The 22,146-nt window shown below is 40.1% G+C and overlaps 1 protein-coding gene across 2 annotated transcripts in view; it reads left to right on the forward strand.

Moving 5' to 3' along the window:
• The first annotated feature begins 9,095 nt into the window (after window positions 1-9,095).
• The window catches only part of LOC122811983 (sarcoplasmic/endoplasmic reticulum calcium ATPase 2-like), a 1,984,788-nt gene continuing 1,971,737 nt past the window's right edge, over window positions 9,096-22,146 (forward strand). The window contains exon 1 of one of the 2 annotated variants that reach the window (XM_044084186.1): window positions 9,096-9,461. The gene's annotated coding sequence lies outside the window, so the exon portion shown is untranslated. Of the gene's footprint in view, window positions 9,462-9,513; window positions 9,649-22,146 lie in introns of those variants that run through there. The other variant, XM_044084187.1, reaches the window with a different exon arrangement.

Genomic DNA, 22,146 nt, shown 5'->3' on the forward strand with positions numbered 1-22,146 from the left:
GACGCTTAGAAGTTTTATCAGTCCTAGTGGGAGACATAATGAGTTGGGTGAAGCCATAAAGGTTTGCATGGGATGGAGGGTTTGGAGAGGAACAAAGGAGCCAATCAATAATAAAGTCACCCATTAGTATAGTTTTGTGTGGGAGAGATATGGAAATTAATTGTAGTATACTTTCAAGTGTGGCCTGGTGGAATATATCCAGCTATGATATTTAGGTGTTTTTTGGGGTTAATTGTTAACTTAACAAATATTAATTCTGCATTATCAAATTCAGGTATGGAGATGTCCAGAAGGTCTAGTATAAAGTGATCTTTGAATAAGATTTTTTGTTTTTTCTAGCTTTATGGAGGATGCTGTAACCGTGGGCAGTAATTTCATTGTACTGATATCTGGTTTAAGCCATGTTTCTGTTAGTGTTACAATGTCAGGGGAATAAAGGGATAGTAGGAAATGTAGGTCATGGACTTTGTTTGCTATGCTTCTGTGATGCCCCTGCACTGGCCCAGTAATCAAGGGGCCTCAGTCTTCACCACTGCCAACAGTGAAGGACGTACATAATGGGAGGATGACAAGTACACACACACAGTAAAATACAATTTCCCTTAAGAGCACACAGAGATCACAGTCAGTCTAGGGCTGGTTTCTCCCTCTCTCTCCAGATCCCAGATAAGATTCCCCAGTGGCATAACTATAGGGTTGAGATCTCAGCTGAGTAGCCAAGTTAAGACCTCCAGCACCCTCTCTGTCCAACCAGTGCTTTGTGTCCCTGCCCAAGTAGCTGACACACGCACAGTTTGAGATGTGAATGACAGAAACACACACACACACACCTGGTAAAGGCTGGCACAGATTTACTAGCTATGCCCCCTTCTGCCGAGACTATAAGGTAGTTATCACTGCCACCAACCACTCTTATCAGCTACTCTAGGCCCTTAACAAAGGGTGCCCAATCCTACTGTGTAATGTTACTATTAATCCAAATGGTAGTTTTGACCAAGACTTGCAAGGCTATTTAGGAGTGGCCTGTGCAGTGTCAGCAAATACATATGCAAATACGCTAAGACCTTAAATATGTCTCACAAATATCAGCCACAATGATAACTTTAAATATATTTAATAATAAATAATGAAAGAACAAGACAATACTCAGAAAACAAACACAGTTACTTCAGAATTCAAATTCACAGGAAATATTTTAAAACAACATTGCAGGACAGTCTCAAATAAATACAGAAAACATCTAAACTAATCTTTACTATATTCCTATGTATATCTAAAAGAGATACTATGCCCTGAATCTTACTTACAAGCAAGTGCAGATGTGATGATGAGTGGATGTTTCCAGGTCAAAGACAAAATACAAAATGCACAGTGCCTCTCTGAGAGAGTTATTAAATCAGTATCAAATATTACTGCTGGGTTAGCTTGGATGACATCACTTTTTGTCACCTGTCTTTAGTTTCCAGGCTAAACAGAAACTTAACAGAATTTACATCTCTGTGTGAGAAGTACATATCTCTCAGAACTATGCAGCTGCTAGGAAGTCATAAAGCAATAAAACATTTTTACATTTTAAACCTAGTAATTACTTCTCTCCAAGACAATAGAAAAAACTTCTAGCTCTAGACATCCAGTCTCCATGCTGCATTGAAACTATTTTTTATAGCACATCGTAAAGCACTTGAAAATTTCAACTTATTTTCTTGAAGTTGTGTAAGTTAATCTTCTATGTTCCAGCAGGGTATGATGTGGCTACATTCTTGAAGCTCAGTAGATAACATACAGTTCTGTATAAATCATATCAGTATTCACAGATGCCATAGAATTAGTTACAAAATTCCAGATAGCTGGGCTGGCTGCATATCCTTTTGTTACACTTCTATAGAAAGCATATTAATATTCACAAATGACATATAATTATTTACAAATTCCAGCTAGCTGGGCTGGCAGTGTCACATCCCCCCTGAAAACTCAAGCTAGATTTTTAAGTGACGCTTGAGAAACATTGCTTGAGAAGGTTGAGCCTATCTTGGAATACCTTACCCCATTCCCTGTCTTGAGAGCTCATCTGCATTGGCATTGCTAACCCCAACTGCGGTGCTACACTGTCATATCATATGCTTGCAACCTTAGGCTCCACCTTAGTAACTTGGCATTTTGCTGGCTGGCTTGATGTAGCCATGTTAAGGGATTGTGGTCTGTAACTACAGTGAATTTCCTTCCATACAGATAAGTCTGAAGTTTCTGCAGTGCCCATACTATGGCCAGGCATTCCTTTTTTACAGCTGCATAGCTTTCCTCCCTGGGTTGGAGCCTACAACTGAGATATACCACTGGGTCCTGTTCACCCTCTGAGGAAACCTGGCTAACTACAGCCCTCACCCAGTGGTTTGAAGCATCCACCTGCACAACAAATTATTTGCTGTAATCTGGACTGGCTGACAAAGGGGGGTCCTCCCAAAGCTCCTTTTAGCTTCTGAAATGCCTGCTCACATGCTTGGGTCCACACTACCTTATCTGGCCTGTTTTTCCTTGTCAGGTCTGTGAGGAGAGCAGCTATGTTGCTATAATTGGGGACAAACTTTCTGTAATACTTCGCTGTCCCTAAAAATGCCCTTACCTGCTTTTTGGTAACAGGGGCAGGCCATGTCTGAATGGCTTCCACTTTGGCAGGTTCTGGCCTGATCTTACCACTCCCCATTCTATGTCCCAGGTAGGAGACCTCTGCCATACCCACCTGACATTTGTTTGGCTTAATGGTCATCCCTGCCATCTGTAGTTTACCCAGCACCTTCTTGACATGCTGAAGATGCTCTTGCCAGTAATGGCTGTAGATGGCAATCTCATCTAGGTAAGCAAGGGCAAAATCTCCTGCTCCTGCTAGGATACAATCTACCAGTCTTGGGAAAGTCACTGGGGCATTTTTCATCCCAAAGGGCATCCTCGTGAACTCATACAAGCCAAAAGGAGTCACAAAGGCTGACCTCTCTCTAGCACCAGGAGTCAGGGGCACCTGCCAGTACCCCTTGGTAAGATCAATAGTGGTAAGATACTTAGCCCTACCCAGCTGCTCTAGGGCTTCATCTGTCCTAGGCACAAGGTAAGCATCTGACTCTGTGTGACTATTTAATTTCCTGTAGTCCACAAAGAACCTGGTGCTGCCATCCGCAGTACCTCCCTCAGAGTCTGTTTGACTCTCCCAGGCACCTTATAAGGGGCCCGCTTAATAGGCCTTTGGGGTCTTGTATCCACATGGTGCTGCACCAGGTGGGCGTACCTTGGTTTCTCAGTGAACATGCCCCCAAACTCCTGTAACACTGCTCAGGTTTCTCAAACCTGGGTATAGGATAGCTGCTGGGACATTGCTACCCCTTCCACTGAGGAGTCAGTTTGGGTCTCACTGAGGAGATCAGTCACCAGATCCCCCTCAGACTCCTCCTGCCATCCACTGCAAATACTCAGCAGAAGGGCCTCCCTATCATGGTAAGGTTTCATCATATTAACATGGTACAATCTGTGCCCCTGCCTCCTATCTAGCAGTTCTATAATGTAGTTAACATCACTGACATTCCTTACCACCTTGTAGGGTCCCTCCCAAGCTGTCTGCAGCTTGTTGTGTCTGACAGGAATGAGAACCATTACCTGCTGCCCTACAGCATACTCTCTAGCTTGAGCATTCCTGTCATACCAGACCTTTTTCTGCTGTTAGGCTTCTGCCAGGTTCTTCTGGGCAAGCCCATGTGTTCCCTGAGCCTTGACCTGAGGTTTAGAACATATGCCACAACAGACTCCTTCGGGATTCACACTCACCCTCCCACTCATCTCGAATCAAATCTAGAGGTCCCTTCACCTTAGGCCCATACAGTAACTAAAATGGTGAAAAACCTGTGGATTCCTGGGAAACCTCTCTGTAAGCAAACAACAGATGGGGCAAATATTTGTCCCACTCCCTCTCAAATTGGTCTGCAAATGCGTGTAGCATGGACTTGAGCATAGAGTTTAACCTCTCAACAAGACCATTAGTCTGGGGATGGTAGGGGGTGGTCTTTAGGTGCTTCACCGCAAAGTACTTCCACAGACAAGCCAGCAGGTCTGACATGAAACTGACACTTCTATCAGTCAGTATTTCTTTTGGAAAACCTACCCAGCTGAAAATCTCTAACAAAGCATTTGCTACCTTTTCTGCCTCAATGGAGGACAGAGTCACCACTTCAGGGTATCTGGTAGAATAATGTACTACCACTAGGATATACTTTTTCCCGGTGGAATGTGAGGTACTCAGAGGCCCCACAATATCCATAGCTACCCTCTGAAATGGCTCCTCAATCACAGGCAAAGGCATCAAAGGAGCTTTCACCTTGTCTCCTGCCCTGCCTACCTTTTGGCACTGCTCACAGGTCTGCAGTGCCCTGTTACATGTCTGGAAATCCCTGGCCAATAAAAGTTCTGCATAATACGTCTCTTTGTATGTTTTATGCCCATATGACCTGGAAAGGGAATATCATGGGCTAATGCTAGAAGTGGCAGATGGTAGGCTCTGGCCACAACCAACTGCTGTCTTCTGTCACCCTCTAGCCCTCCCTCAGTGGTCCACTCTCTATACAGTAACCCTTTGTCCTGGTATACAGATTCCCCCTTCCCTTGAGAATCAGGTGCCTCACTAGCTACCTCTCTCAGTCCTTGTAATGTAGGGTCAGAGAGCTGAGCCTGTCTCACCTCTCTCTTTGTAACCCTTCCCAGCTCCCCTTCCACAGAATGTCTGGTATTCTCTGACAACAGTGCCTCACTGTTAGCCTGGGTACTACTTCCTCTGCCCCTGCAGTCACTCTGTCCAAGGGAGCATCAGTACCTACAAGCAGCTGTGGTTCATCTTCAGTCTCACTTCTACAGGGTAGCTCCCTCCCTGAAGTAACTACCTCACCAGTCCCGGCTGCAGGTGTGCAGTCTGTTTGGGTCTCCTCCAGGCTACCAGACCCACATGCTTGTCTCCAAGCCTGACTGCGTGTAACTGCATGCACACATGGTACTGCATTATCAAAATCATTCCCTATCAGGACATCTGCAGGGATATCCTCAAACACAGTATACCAAACATGACCAAGGCACCAAACACCAGGAGGTCCAAAGAATACAAGACACTGTGGATCAGGCAGGCAGCTGTTTAATGACCAGGAAATATTTTAAAACAACAGTGCAAGACAGTCTCAAATAAATACAGAAAATATCTAAACTAATCTTTACTATAATCGTATCTATATCTAAAAGATATACTATGCCCTGAATCTTACTTACAAGCAAGTGCAGATGTGATGATGAGTGGATGTTTCCAGGTCAAAGACAAAATGCAAAATGCACAGTGTCTCCCTGAGAGAGTTCTTAAATCAATATCAAATATTACTGCTGGGTTAGCTTGGATGACATCACTTTGTGTCACCTGGCTTTAGTTCCCAGGCTAAACAGAAACTTAACAGAATGTACAGCTCTGTGTGAGAAGTTTATATCTCTCAGAACTGTGCATCTGCTAGGAAGTCATAAAGCAATAAAACACTTTTACAATTTAAACCTAGTAAGTACTTCTCTCCAAGATAATAGAAAAAAACTTCTAGCTCTAGACATCCTGTCTCCTTGTAGCATTTAAGCTAACTTTTATAGTACATTGTAAAGCACTTAATTTCAACTTATTTTCTTGAAGTTTTGTAAGTTAATCTTCTATATTCCACCAAAGTATGCTGTGGTTACATTCTTGAAGCTCAGTACATAACATACAGTTCTGTATAAATTATATCAATATTCACAAATAATAGAATTATTTACAAAATTCCAGATAGGTAGGCTGGCAGTGTCACAGCTTCTTACATTCATATTAAGGATAAGAAGGGATGATTTGCTTCTGTGGTGGAGCATAGCAAGTGTTGATGGTGAGGGGCTGGCTAATGAACTGCATTTCTTGTGGGACCAGGATTAGGGTGAATGTCACCTAAGCACCTTAAATGCATAATTATGTGTAAAAGGAGCTTGTATCTGTGTGTGTATAAATCTTCTTCTTCTTTCAGCTTTTCCCGGTTAGGGGTCGCCACAGCGGATCACCTGTCCACTCACAATTGGTAGTGGAGTTTTACAGTGTCGAGTTGCCAGCCCGGTGCCCAACCTTCCACAGAAGGCACACACACACACACACACACACACACACACACACATGCACTCACACCTAGGGCCAATTTTAGAGTGTCCAATCCACCTACAGCATGTCTTTGGGATGTGGGAGGAAACCGGAGCACCCGGAGGAAACCCACGCGACCACAGGGAGGACATGCAGACTCCGCACAGAAGGCACCCCAGCCGAGGATCGAACCAGAGAACCTCTTGCTGTGAGGCGACAACGCTAACCACCATGGCCGTGTATGTATAATATATATGTTTATAGATATATATATATATATATATATATATATAGCTATATGTGATATTTTTGTATATACATATATATGTATATATATATATATATATATATATATATATGGGTCTAGGACATTTGCTCGAATGAGCAAATGTCTGAAACCCAAACGGCCGGGCATACATACGCGAAAGTGCTTTTTACCGAACCGAAGAAGCACTTTTGCGTAAGTATGCCTGTTGCCGAGGCCGTACTACGGTGCGGATAAGGGAAAATTCCCTTTTCTCCATTGTAGTGCGGTCTCGGAGGGATAATATTAAAGTAGGGGGGTGTGAGGGGTGCAGGGGGGCAAAGCTCCCCTGCTAAAACTTTAATGGAGTGTTTTTTTTTTTTTTGTAATACGCTTTAACGAAAGTGCTTTTTCAATAAAAGCGCTTTCATTAAAGTGTTTTCGGTTGTTATGGATTCGGACATTTGCTCATTCAAGCAAACGTCCTAAATCCATATATATATATATATATATATATATATATATATATATATATATATATATATATATATGTGTGTGTGTGTATGAAGATGTGCCGGACTAGACTGAGGATCCATGCTTGTTTACTGATGCTGAGACTGTCCAAAAAGTCTTTTCTGAATTGGGTGTCTATGCATATATGGGTCTACTTCATTTGCCCTAACTTCCAATTGACTGACACCCATTTGCCCGAGACCAAATGACTGAAATTTCATTTGACCGACACTTCATTTGCCCGGCACTTCATTTGACTGACATGTTGTACTTACATACAACTGCTAAAGTCACTGACACTCTTCCTGACTGTGCATTAGACACATTACTTGTCAAATGAAAGTGCAAAAACATGATAATAAGCAGAGGTTAAGCTCACCCGCATCCCCCTAGGGGAGGGTTGTGCCTCTCACACACATCTGTGGGTAATGCATAATAATTTTCAAGATCGCACAAACATGGAGTATGAAGTCAGTACTACATACTACTGAGTGTTTTTAGTCTGTACTTGCACGATATCTTTACAAGCCATTCAACAACTAGAAATACAAAGAAGTACTGCTGAGAGATCAGCAAATGCAATCACCAGCTATGCTCAATAACAGGCACCTTCAATCAATTAGACTCAAGTCAATGGCAATTCTTTGACCGGTTCAATGATAACGGCATCCTATTTCCATTTATTAATATTTGGAAAAGAATCCTGGTCAGAATCTAGACAAAGTCATTGACTCAGCTTGGATTTTACTTTATTGGGAACTACCTGTTTAATACTTGAGAAAACTAGATTCACATATTAATTTTTTTTAGAGCCTGCTTTCACTGTATATGATGCATGTAAGCCCCTGGGCTATATTCTGTGTAGTGCTTTATTAAGTTTATGGTGCTATGCCCCCAAAACTGTAGCCTGCTTCAGAATGAATACCTAGAAAAGCCTTTTCTCGGCAAGACAACAACAACAACAAAAACCTACATATGAATTACATCATCATCATTATTTATTTATATACATATTTTTTGTATTTAATGCTGTATTGTAAAAGTGGATAATTTGGATGGGACATGGTGTCTGAGCTAACTTCCTGATGTGACAAATGTGGATGGGAACAAAATTATAGTACTGTCAATGTGAAAAACAAGACAACCAGTTATGTCAAGAAGAGTAAAGAATGACAAACAACACATAAGAAACAAAACTATAGAATGGTAACAATACAAAGACTACTTATTTTAATTCAGTACACATGGTAGGGCTAAAGGTCTGTTTTTCTATGGAGATGTGAGAACACAAGAAGTTAGGGGAGTTGCTCAAAATTACATTACACTAGAGGGTCTCGTTACTGATTTAATTCAGCTCAAGTGATCAGCTGCAGCCAATAAAGCCATTAAGTACATATAGACAAAATAGATATTTTAGTTGAAGGCATGGAAAACTAGCATAAATAATAATATAATGAAGATATTTACAAAGCCAAACCATAATGATAACAAGGAGCTGAAAAACGGTGAACTGATGAAATATCTCTGTGGACGGAGTTTTGCAACGTTAGGGTATACGGCTGTATTTCTGCAAGGGAAAGTAAACAGTACAAGAAAAAAATGAATATATATTCCTGTGTGAAATGCACGCACTAGGGTTGCCACCTTTTCAAATGCCCAAAGTGGGACATTTTTGGTACAAACGGCAGATTTTGCAGGCCGAAACATACCCACGGCCAGTACACAAGACAGAACTTCTCTTCTTTGCCTAAATAAAAGCTTATTCTTGTAGTATTTTAGTTGCTTATTCTGTTTCTTATAACATTTAGATGTTTCTGATACAGAATAACTGTTTTATGCAACTATTACATAAAATATAGGTAATAATTTTGTCCTAAAATCTCAGGACATCTGCCATTTTTGCAATTTTTTTGCAGGACACAACTGACCAAAGAGGGACTGTCCCTCTCAAAGTGGGACAGGTGGTAACCCTAGCACGCACAGCATCCAGGAGCTTCTTTTTTCAGGTTCTTCAAGGGGTGAGATCATACTGAGTAAAGGGTTAAAAAAAATCAAAATCTGTAGATGCAACCTAACCCTGTATTGCTATGACAGTCTACTCTGCTGTCATGTGACATCATTCCCTTGTGTCTTAGTTGCTATTCCCTCCCCGACGCCTGATGTTGCTTCTGTTGCAATGCTGTGTCAGAGATTGCCAAGCTGGGAAAGCTTGGTTGTAGAGCATGCACTGTGAGATATACACTGCAGTGAAACACAAAGCAGGCTAGGCTGTGTTGGACTTCAAATTGTTATTTCTTCAGCATTTATTTAGTGACAGCCGAAACAGAATGATAAGAGAAAAGAAAGAACATATAATTTTCTCTTAAAGCTAATCACGCAGTAAAGGAGAAGAAATAAAAAGGTAAAGGTTGGAAACCCTCTAGATTAAGAAGTGACAGCCTCAGTAACACCATAAACAAAAACCTGATCGGGGTGGCAGACAAGCTTGCTGAAAAGAACTAAACAGGGTCAGCAGGTTCATCGAAATAAATCGAGCTACTAGAGGTAAGGAATCACTTTCGGTGTGTTTTAAAAGTAAGATGTTAAGACAGCGCCTAGATGCGTGTTTAATTCTAGTTTTGAGTTCAGATTGCAGCACAGGCCAGTTCCATTGTCCATATGAATATTAGATGGATGCAGGAAAGCAGCTTTATTCCAAGACATACACACACACGCTTTAACCGTTAAGCAGGTAACAAAGTCCAGTCTGTGTATTGTACAGATCTGTCAGTTTGAAACTGGATTTTTAGAAGTGTATCAGTAAATGCAGGCAGTGTTTTACGGTTAAACAAAGTGGAAGGTTTGGGACCTTGCTTTTCTTCATCATTCATATAAATCTATAAATGTTATAATGTATTTGGATGTTAATATGTAATTGCACAGATTTAATGTGTTTTTGTTTTTCAGTTTTAATACCCATTGTTAAATAATTTATTTTTGTTGCTTTAGGATCAACTGGGTGGTGGTTTGTTCTGTGCTGCTTGTTTGACATATGTTTATTACTGCTGTTCTGTTATAATTTACTCTTGAACCAGTCTTTTAGTGAGTGTTGTGGTGTACAGTGTGATGTATTTGGTTACAAAATCTTAATGATTATAAAAAGACAAACGGGGGGCTGGTATTAGGTAAATGGACAAGGTGGATGGGTGTGGGGGTGCCATTTGGCTACTGATATGTGAGTTTAAGTGCCTTTGTGTTTTGTTTTAGTACATTGCCTTTGCTGAGCTTAAAGGCCTTGTAGCTTTAACACTAAGTAACAAACCTGACAGGGTCCAGTTAAACACATGAAGAGTAGTACCAAATCTTTCAAGCTTTGCTAAAGTCTATTTTTTTATGTAAATTTTGTTTTTAGATGGTAGAAATTAAAAATTGCAATAATTGTTTACACATATTTTTACTCAGGCTTTATTAGGGTTGATGATTTATAATTTAATTGTACCCCCTCAACACACACACACACACACCTCATGCACATTTTTGATATGGCTGTTTTTGCACAGCTGTACTAAATATGTCTGTTCCGGGTTTTAGAAATATGTCTAAAAGGGGCTAGTTGGATGACATGTGTTCCCTTTGTCTGGAATGAGTATGAGTGTATAGCATGTTGTACAATGTGTATTATGAGCTTATAGCATATTGTACAATGTGGTGGATAACTGTAGTATTCTGGGGAGATGGGGCAACACAAAAGCTGTTTTAGTCTGTATAAATCTTGAATTTAGTTGGCTGAATTAACTTACTGAATACATGTGTGTTTGTAACTGCTGACTTTACCCAGTCATCAAGCTTGTAAAACGGGGCAGCAGCAAGTAAAGCCTTATTAAGAGGCCATGTATGTTGATTTACTGTTCGGATGCACCAGTTTACCCATAAATATTAATGGGAGCAGCTGGTATTTCACTAGGTGTATAACTGCAGTAAAACTGTAATTCTGATACCACAGTTACTGGGCAGCTGTAGTGCACTTTAAAGTTGAAATGGGAGGGTCTTGGCCCCATTGTCTGTCAAGCATTTATAGTAGCTGAATTTACTGTTGAGGTATGTTGTTTGTAACTCTGGGTATATTTCATTCCCGTCAAGAAAGCTTAATTTTACCAATTTGTGAAAAGTACTGTAAGCAAAAAAAAAATTCTGTAATGTACTAGTGGTGTGGAACTTCCAGCTTTGAATTCTTAGGTGATCCATGGCACCGTATCTCTCAACCTCTTAAAGCAATAAATCTGGACAGAATCTAAAATAACTTGGGGACAAATGGCCAGAAATAGGTACAAACTTTAAATATTGCTGTTATAAACTTAGAAAGCTGCTAGAATAACAGATTTTGTATTTGCATGTATTTTCTGAAGTATATGAAATCTATTGAAACTCAAATGTATGACATTATTTAGTGACTTCAATTTGTTTTATTTTATTTTACATTTGTTGACCAGGATAGTCCGACTGGGTGGAAGCCCGGGGAGAAATGTTCCATTAAAAAAAGAAAACATTGACAATTACAGTGTAGATTTTGCATACAATTTACAGAAATATCTGAAGTAAATAAAAGTACATCAAATTATACAATAGCCACATTATAGGTTCTTAGGTTGGTACTGGGCTATCTGCCCAAAGGCATATATTAGCCCAGCCACGTTGTGCGGTATTCACCACCCCTTTAGTAGTTCCCTAGACCCTTGTACTAGCAGCTAGTTCCCTTGGCCCCTATCTAGTAGTGCTGTTGGTGTGATCCCTGGTGTGAACTTTTTGTTACCCATCCACTCATCAAGGTTCCTCTTGACAGAACCCCTCACTATCACTCTTCATGTTATGTATATAAAGCCAGGTATTTCAGTTGTATTGTAGACATTTGAGTCGTGTGTGTATATGTATGGAGATATAAAATGTTTGTGTGTATAGATATATAGATATATGTATGTATGTATGTGTGTGTGTATATATATATATATATATATATATATATATATATATATATATATAATTTTTTTATACAGAGCATGTGTAGACCTTTAAGTATGTGTACATTTTAATATGTATACATATGTGTACCTTTAACAACAGGCTAGAGGAATGTATTATGACTGAGAATTGTAATTATCACCTTAGTCTAGGTAGCTGCTAGCTCTGCTGATATAGGTTAATAGAGGATGGGGGGGTAGATTTATGGGTAATGGAAAAAAGTGGGAAAGGAGTCAAAGTGGTGACTGTTGTATGGAGGGGAAGAAATATGATGTGGGGGTTCCAGATTGTTCAATCCTATGTGATTTGCCAGAAAACCGCACATTGTATAAGGAATAGGCCAAAAATATGAGGCAAAAATCTGGACTGTTGAAAGTTATGAGTGGCACATTATGTGCTTTGATTATGCAGGATACATTTATTAAATATCTCATAAAACCTAAAGTAATTGTAGGGACAAGCTCAGTTTTTCTTTCTTGAACATGTATGAATGCTTTCAGTGAGAAAATGTGTATGTTCATACAAGGCTAAAAAAAAAGTTGATGTAAAAATGGGACCCACTTCCTGGATTTGTTAATTATTTGGCGAAGTACACTGAAAAAAGGAAAGTGTAGGTAGTTCCTTGCCATCAAGTTGCAAGCCACAGAGCATAAGTCAGCTTTTTCACAGTTAAGCAGCAGTACAGGTTTGTATGTTGAGTCTTCTAAACTTGTAAAAACTCATGTCGCTATCTATCTATATAAATGTATGTGCTTGTGAATATATATAAATGTATGTGCTTGTGAATATGTGTTATGTGATGGGCTGGCATCCTGTTCAGCATTATTTTATTTTTCTTGTGCACACTGGCTGCTGAATTAGGCTCCAACTTCACCACAACTCTGAATTAGATTAAGTTGGCAATTGCAGAATGATAGAATGTTTTAAGTGAGCTATCCTTTTGAAATCAGAATTGTTTATTATATTATTTTGAAAAGTTGGGGCAAAAACTCGAGGATCTGTGGGTATGCTAGGAAGCTTTTTGAGTGGACCAAAAATGGGGCTGGAAGCAGCAGTAAAAAAGTCGTGCTTGAAGCAAATTCTCAGTGCCCAAAGCGGCGGGGTTTGGGGTGTGCCAAACAGTCTGTACCAAGTCCTCTCTGGATCTTTTTGCAATGATTATAATGAAAGGGAGATGTTTGTAAAGCAGAATGAGCCTTTTCATGATTAATATGAAGCTAGAAATGGTGATAACCAGAAGATTTGACAAGCTGGTAAGGTTGTCAGAAAGGTGCAACTAGTCTGCTTCAGTATCAAGACTTTTTAATGTTTAACATATTAAGAAAAGTAGCCAAAAAAAGTGTACTAGATAGAAGTAGTTTCGCTATTAGTATTAGCGAAGAATATGAGGTGATTTTCACTTTTTATAAGATAAGTTGTGAAAGCGATTGCAGAAACACACAACTAAACCAAACAAATGCTGGACAGCATCACAGTGAGAATCGAGCTGTGTGACAAAGATGAGTCATAGTGGAAACTTCAGGACAATTTGCCTGGAAGAACTTGAGATTGATGGCAGTAAATGTGGCAGTTCAGTTGAGGAAGGGAAATCAGGAAAACCATCCACACACTTAATATTTTGCACCAGTAATAAATAAATAAAATGTTTATTTTTTGACATCATATCTCAAAAAGACAGTACACATGAACTGAGTTACGTGGGTGTGAATGCTGCTCTGTTTTTGTTCCTTGTAACTGACATAAATGTTTGCCTATGAACAGGAAGAACTTTTGTAAGGATATGGTTTTCTAAAGCTGCTGCTGTTTTTTAAACAAGAAACATGTTTATTAAATTATCATGTATGACATAGGCAGTCGTATATTTTATATAAGTGAAAGCAAACCATAGTGACATAATTTTTGTTGCAAATGTTCTACATCACAAACCATGTTGACATTCTACATCACTTATAATCTAGCCAGTCATTGTCAGTCAGACATGACATAACTTATTCAAATTCTGCCTTCTTTTAAACCTCAGTCCTCCTCTGCATTTATTGTTCCCACAGTTCCCATTTTTTCTATGTAATTTGTTCCTGCTCTTTTCCAAAGCTCCCAATTCCAGTTGTTTTATCTATGTTACTATATTCGCTACTTCTAGTAGAGTTGGTTAAGAGTTTCATTTCTGTTTTCTAGTAATTGCTTTTTTTGACAGCTACCGTAATTAAACTCAGCAAGGCCTTATTATGTCTAGACAATTCTGATTCTGTATCCTAGCTCAATTATTTCCTTGGTTACACCAGTTTGCTCACCCAGTATCTTTGTCAAAGTAGCCTGCGGAGAAACTTCAAAGTCTTCCAACTCTTTGCACTCCAGAAAATATGTTCCCAATTACCTCTTTCTTAAAAATACCTATGTAAACCCTTCCAAGCAAAGATCCTAGATCTTCTAGACTTTGTGGCATGTTTGGGAGACATACATATAGCCCACCATTGTTTCTTTGTGAATTGCTTATCAAATCTAGCTTCCTAATCCTTATTAACCTCCACTGATTGATTCTTGTAAGTAGCATGCAATATTTTGTATGCTGTAATAATTATTCCTTTTTTTTAACAGCAACTTCTCTTCTAGGTTCTACTAAAAACTCTCCCAGTGCTGGTCTTTCACCTAAGATCCCTATGTTTCTTTCTCTCCTCAGTAGGGAAGGCAAACTCTAGCCTGCAATCCAAATGAATTATTGGCCTCTTCCCATTCTGTTACATTTCCCTCTCTATTTCCTCCCAGTACCTTTGTTCTTTTGCCAGATTTCTCCAATAAATTCTAGTCCCCTCTTGCCTACTGTCTGTATCCCTAATTGCTGTAATCTCTATCGACAGAATCTCCTTTCTGCATTCCCTTGTTGGCTTAGTTCTTAGAATACTTCTAAAGCTTCTTCTTGAACTCAGATCTTGGCTGAAAAGAGTCCAGTAGATCAGTCTACTTACCTGGTTAGCAAATGGCAAATATCTGAACTATGAATTTAATGAACCTTTCAGTAAAAGTCCTGTTTATTTCCCATTAATTATTTAGCATGTATAAATAAAGTATGAGCACAGTGCTCGCCTCCATGATGTAACATGCTTCATATCAAATGTTGTTAGACCCTACCCTTGTTTAATCTGGACATTATTCATCATGAATTTTGTCTCCCTTTTTGTCAGTTGACCGTTTGCCATGTTCTATTGCCCCTCTTCATTCTCTTTGACTATTAGTTATGACAGCCCCTCCCTGCCAGTCTGGGGCCACTAATGATCTACTTTGATTTGTGGATAGTTTGGGTATCGTTAGCAAGTGGGTGAAATGAGATTGTGGTATCTCAGTGTAATGCCATTCTGCAGCAGATAGCGTTTTTTTTTTTTTTTTTTGTACTGCTGTAGCATGCGAGATTGAACATGCAGTGATATTAACATGCATGCATGCTGTAATGCTTGGGCATTTTGTTTGTGTCCCTTTCGTTAGAGAAACCTGCTTACTATATCCTTAAGCTGCAGCAGGGAGCACTCAAGCAGTGATTGCAATGATCCCTTTGTGCTCCTGTAGAAATATGTGAGCTGGCCTCTGGCCACTTAGATCTCTTCCCTTCTAGCTTGCCTTCCATACTTGGGAAGCTGGCTAACCCATATCAGTGAAATCACAGATTTAAAGCCTTGCCTTTGTGACTTCAGTGTAGTAGTACCACAGTCTGCTTGTAGAACTTTTTTTAGTAAATTCCCTCAACATTGAACTGCCTTAAGCATTTAATTTCCTACACAAGCATCCTGTTTCCATTCCTTAGTTGTGTTTTTTCTTTCTTTCTTTCTTTTAACACTTATATTCATAGTAATAATGACAGTCTGAAGTGCTTTTATTTTGCCAGATTTGTGAATTTTGGGGATGAAAGGCACTTCATATCATGTTCAAGGTGGCTGCTTAGAACTGTAGAATCATAAGATGGTGATGTTCATCCACCAATACCTCTTGTTAGATTATTGATGTTTCTGGAAGACTGAAGTCTTGGCTAATTTCAGCTGGGTTGTTGTGGAAGTAGCTGGTTGTGCTTCCTAATATTGAACTAGTAATGGCAAGAAGCTGCCCGATACTGAGAGGCTTTTAGATGGGCTGCAGTATTATGACTGCAGTCTGGACTTTAACTGATGAGACCTTATTGAACATGGATAATGGCAGCCTTACAAATTCACCTTTGACTTGGTCAATCACACACTGATTCTTCATAGGTAGGTACTAGGCTATTGGCCCTAGGGCCTATATAAGTCTAGCCAAAAAGGTACCCCGGCTTTCGCCACCCAAGAAAATTATTTTCCTATGCCCCTGTCGAGCAGAGCCACAGAGGTGATCCCCTGGGTGAATTCCCTATTTCCCATCCAGTCATCAAGATTTTTCTTGAAGAGTGCTAATGAGGAGCTTTGTTTGATAGAGACAGTTAGTTTGTTCCAGAGTATGGAAAGTCTCTGTTTAGGAATCTATCCCTCCAGCATGTTCTGTTTATTGTAGTGACAAGGTTTAGGTCCCTAGAGCATGTAGCTTGGAGAGACTGGGATTTCTTTAATTGGAGCATGTCCAGCAGCTCTGGGTTTGACATAGCTTTGTATGTTAGGCAGAGATCGCCTCTGAGTAGGCGATATGCGACGAAGTAAAGCTGGAGTTTTTTGAGACTGTCTGCGTAGGGCATCTGTTTGAGGCCGGTAATCCTCTTTGTGAAGTATTTCTGCGGCCTTTCCAGTTGTTGTAGATGTCTTGTGAGGTACATACCAAAAGGGGCGTTGTACTCTGTAATGGGTCTGATGAGTAGAGGGGAACAGTGACCTCTTTTTTTTTTTTTTTTTTTTTTTTTTTTTTCTGGATGAGAAACCTTTTGTGATGGTGTGCCACATAGAAGGATTTCCTGACTATTGTGGCGATGTAATTATCAAAGGAGAGACTACTGTCCACCTGTGTCCCAAGGTCTCTTATCACACTTTCAGTGTTAAGTATACTACCGCCTATGTTGTAGTTCATGGGTACAGAGTTTTTACCAAAGGAGATGACAGTGCACTTTTTTGCATTGAGCTTGAGGCCATGGCTTTGACACCAGGCATCTGTCTCGGTGAGGCCCTTTTGTAGGATGTCCACATCGTTAGGAGTTTTGATTATGGCTCCTAGTTTGCAGTCATCTGCAAACTTTGTTAGCCAAAGACCTTCTGTGTTAGCCTGTACTTCATAGACGTAGATACCAAACAGGAGAGGACCCAGGACTGAACCCTGTGGTACGCCACTTGTCACTGGTCTGAAGTCGGATTTGGAGTCTGCTACTTTCACAGTGTGGGTTCTGTCAGTGAGCCAGTTGGCAACCCATCTTGTGACCTAGGGATTTATACCTAGTTTAGTGAGTTTATTTATAATTCCAGAGTGGGGGATGGTGTTGAAAGCCTTGGCAAGATCTAGATAGGCTGTGTGAACCACCTTACCCTCGTCTACGGCTTTGGTGACTGCTTCAAAGAAGTCTATCAGGGTTAGGAGACATGATCTGCCTTTTACAAACCCGAACTGGGTGGGGTCCAGAGTTTGGAGATTACCAGTGCCTTTGTTTATAATTTCCATGATGATACTTTCCATGGCCTTGCAGACCAGGCTCGTCAGACTAATGGAGCAGTAGACAAAAAACAATACTACTGTAATTTACAGACAGTAAATCAAAATAACCCTCAGAAGTTTTGAGCAGGTTAATCTACTACATCCTGGACTAACTTCAACCCCAATCCCTGCTGCTACTATTGATAAAACCCCTGAAGATGTTTCTGACAGTTTTAACAGATTCTTTACTGAGACTATTCAAGCCCTAGCTAGCCAACTACCTCCTAGCTCCCCTGGTCCTGAAAGTAGCACCCCTAGAAACCTACACGCATTCATCTTCCAACCAGTCGCCACTTCACTTATCCGTACCTTGATAAAAAAATTAAAACCCACTACACTTTCTGCTGATCAACTCCCTGCCGAGTACCTACAAAAATCAGCTGATGCTATTGCTTACCATGTCTCAATACTAATCAATCGAACCATGGTGGAAGCTAAAATTCCCACCATCTGGAAAATATCCTATGTAATCCCACTTCACAAAGGAGGCAGCTCTACTGAATTTTCCAATTATAGGCCAATAGCTATACTCTCTCCACTTGCAAAGATTATTGAAAAATGTATTCATAGACAACTCATGCACCACCTAATCCAGAATCACCTTATGGCAGACACTCAGCATGGCTTCCGTCCTCATCACAGCACTACTTCAGCCCTCCTAGCCTTTACCAACACCATAAACCATAATCGCAACAATAATTATATATCCTCAGCCCTCTTCTTGGATCTTTCCAAGGCATTCGATATGGTTGATCACCAACTTTTAATCCACACCCTGCAAACATTCTGTCTAGATACTAGAGCCCTTCAATGGTTTCAATCCTACCTGAATGGTCGACAGCAGGCTGTCCTCTGGCAGAACAGACTCTCTAACCTTCTACCTAACACCCTTGGAGTACCACAAGGCTCTATACTAGGGCCCTTGCTGTTCTCCATCTTCATTAACGACCTTTATACTGTCATCCCAAAAGTCAGCTGTATCCAATATGCTGATGACTCTACTCTGATTTGCTCAGCCACATCTCCAGTAGAGTTATGGTCAGCTGCCCAGACCAACTGTAATACAATAGAAAACTGGCTTTCTGAACGTCGTCTGATCCTAAATCCCCAAAAAACTAAAATGCTGTTATTTTCACCAACATGTAGGTCTACCGCTTTCACCTTTACCATAAATTCAAATGATGGCACAATAATCTCCCCTGACCCCTCTACAAAACTATTGGGTGTCATCATAGACAATAATCTAAAATTCGACCTACATGTTAACCAAACTATCAAAACCATCAATAAAAAACTAGGGTCACTTTACAGAATAAAAGCCTTCCTAACCCCTCCAGCTAAAATTGCAATAGCTCGCTCTCACCTTCTTTCGACCCTTCTGTATGCATCCCCTCTACTCTACTCTCGAATGTAAACAAGACTGTCCTTAAACTCTCAGTTTGCTTCAACCACATTGCCAGGTTTACCACTGGGCTGCCTTTTAGGACACATCATTGCATCAATCTAAATCGGCTTGGGTGGCTTGAACTACCCAGCCTAATCCAGTATAACCAACTGATTATGGCCTATAAAATCCTCTATAATCCGGACAATACTCCTGCACTTAAAAAATATTATCACCCCCTATAACAATCCTAGACCACTTCGATCCTCTAACAAACTACAAATTCAGACTAGCAAAATGAATAACACAGCCGGTGACTCTCTCTGCAAACTCTGTAAGTAGATCCTGGAACTCTCTTCCAGCTGATATTACCCTACTTCCACCTTGGGTCAATTTAAAACTAGACTCTAACAACATTTGTCACTTAACTGGCTATGTCAATGTATCAAGCCTGGCTAACTCTCTCTAGAATGAGTAAAAATCTGTTAACCAGTTTACTGTGTAATTTAATTTAATTTAATCCTGACCTGTGCTCAGGATTAACTCTAACCTGTGGAACTTGTTTAACTTGCTTACTTATGTAATCTCTGTAAATAGTCTGTTTGTAATATGTAATGCTGTATCTGCTTACCCTTGGAGCTTTTCTCCCCGGGCCTCCTCTGAAAATGGACATGCATCCAGTCGGACTATCCCGGTCAACAAATGTAAAATAAATAAATAAAACTGTATTGTCCATCTGCATGGGTGTCATGAAGTTCACCACTTCTGTCTTAAGAAGCATGAAGTTGGCTTTGGAGAAGTTTTTTTACAATGGTTTCCTTAATGGGGGGTGGGGGCAGGATGTGGATATCTAGGGTAATTAGTTTATGGTTGGATCGGACCAATGAGGCATTGACTTTAGGTGTGGAACACCAGTCACTCATTCTTTTTTCGGCTTTTTCCCGGTCCGGGGTCGCCACAGCGGATCACCTGTCAGCTCATGATTGGCAGTGGAGTTTTACGGTGTCAAGTTGCCAGCCCGGCGTCCAACCTTCTACAGAAGGCACACAAACGCACACATTCATGCCTAGGGCCAATTTAGAGTGTCCAATCCCACCTACAGCATGTCTTTGGGATGTGGGAGGAAACCGGAGCACCCAGAGGAAACCCACGCGACCACAGGGAGGACATGCAGACTCCGCACAGAAAACACCCCAGCCGAGAATCGAACTGGAGAACCTCTTGCTGTTAGGAGGCAACGCTAACTGCTGCACCACACCGGAGCACCCGGAGGAAACCCACGCGACCACAGGGAGGACATGCAGACTCCGCACAGAAAACACCCCAGCCGAGAATCGAACTGGAGAACCTCTTGCTGTTAGGAGGCAACGCTAACTGCTGCACCACCGTGGCCGCCCTCAGAACACCGGTCACTCATGTTGGTAGTAAAACATGTATTTTATTGACATGTTGCTAGTTTAGTAGAAATCACTGATTTCTTTCTATAGATATATATATATATATATATTGCAGAGATTCTTGATATTATAACTAAAACATGTTAATATGCAGAGATACAAAAGCAGCTAATATTCTACAGTAACTATTCTTTTTAGTAGTAAGTTGAAATGCAATTCTTTGGGCTGGTTGAAAATACAGATTGTCTTGCAAAATGTCATATTTTGGTATGAAACATTCTACTTCAGACATCAGAAAAGATGGTAGCCATGAACTGTTTTATTGAAATGGTGTGTTCAGGTAGGCACTGTAGAACCAAGAAGGCACATTGTAGTTTAGACAGCAGCAAAAGAGCATTATGTAAAAATAATTAAATAAATGTACACTAATTTAGCAGAGTATATGGTGCAAGGAGTAGTAAGTACTAATACATTTTAGTATAGGTATGCACAATTAATGCAGCACAGGAAAATCAACACATGGAAGGCAGAAGTGCTTTTGTGATGCTGTTAAATGCAGTTTAAAATTAAGAACAGTTATCAACTGTACAAGCCATTAAGTTGTCTTCAGCTGTCATTTTCATGGATTGTGCACAATTATTTTTACAGTTCTATTTAAAAAATGTCGTAGGCACTGAGAAACAATTATTTATGTGAAAAAAATTGAAATGCAAGGGAGTGAGTGGCATGAGAAAGTAACCTAGGCAACCTCTAGGGACTAGTATAGAAAAGTACTCAGAATTGCAAGTATTGCAGTTCTTTGAAATGTTAATAAAAGTACCATGGAGTTTTCTTCCACTTCCTGCTGCTAACAGATTTAACTGTTAGGTTGTAACTTTTTGAGCCAAGATCACCCAAACCTGTTTTCATTAGTCACTCTAATGGAGTTGGAAGAGAGTAAATGCCTGTTCTTTTCTGATAATCTGTAAGGGCCCACTAAGATATAACATTTTAATTTTTTAAGACTAGATTAGAACACATGGAATGCAAAGTGCATTTCCAAAGGTTTTGTGCTGTAATAGTTGTATTTAAAATAGGGAGGGGCCAGTAACAGAAGTGATATCATACCTGATGTGGTGACATTTAGTAGGACAAGGTACAGAGCATAGTTCACAACGTCCCTGATTTTTTTTTTTTTTTTTTGCCTCTCCCTCCTTAAATATTTATTTTCAGGTAAATCGCTGAGGATTGCAGTTACTCTGTTATGCCGTACATTAGAATTTTATACACACTGTTGAGAAATGCATGTTAATGCAAATTCTGTTCTATTGACTTTTTTAAGTAGTAATTAAAAAATTTCCCCGATTCTGGGTCTTTATCCCCCGTATTTTTCAGTTTGTCCAGAATTCTTTAACAAAATTGAGAAGTATTGCAGGGGCCTGCTCCATTGTTATGCCAAGATGTAGCTCATCCTGAACAGGCAAAATATGTAATTTTTAGTGTTCCGGATGAGCTACATCTTGGCACCTGTCAATGGAAATCCTATTACTTGAACATTGTCCTTATGTAGTGCTGTGCTCACCTTGCTGATTCATGTTTTACACATGCATGTATGCATTTCGGACAGTGAGGAAAGTGGGCATGGAGAAGTAGCTGGTAAAGAGGGTTAAAATAGAATGCAGATTTTTCTTCAGCTATGTAATGGAAATAGAGGGCTGAAAGGGAAGACGTAAGTTAAAAGATGAGTATTGAAACAGTAAGAGAGTGTCAGACCAGACCTGAGTTATAAATACATTTTTTAGTTCATTGATTCCAATGGGAAAGGGCATGGAGTTAAATTGGACCT

The sequence above is a fragment of the Protopterus annectens genome, chromosome 9.part0, assembly GCF_019279795.1.
Source record: "Protopterus annectens isolate FY-2018-M chromosome 9.part0, PAN1.0, whole genome shotgun sequence".
NCBI lineage: Eukaryota > Metazoa > Chordata > Ceratodontiformes > Protopteridae > Protopterus > Protopterus annectens.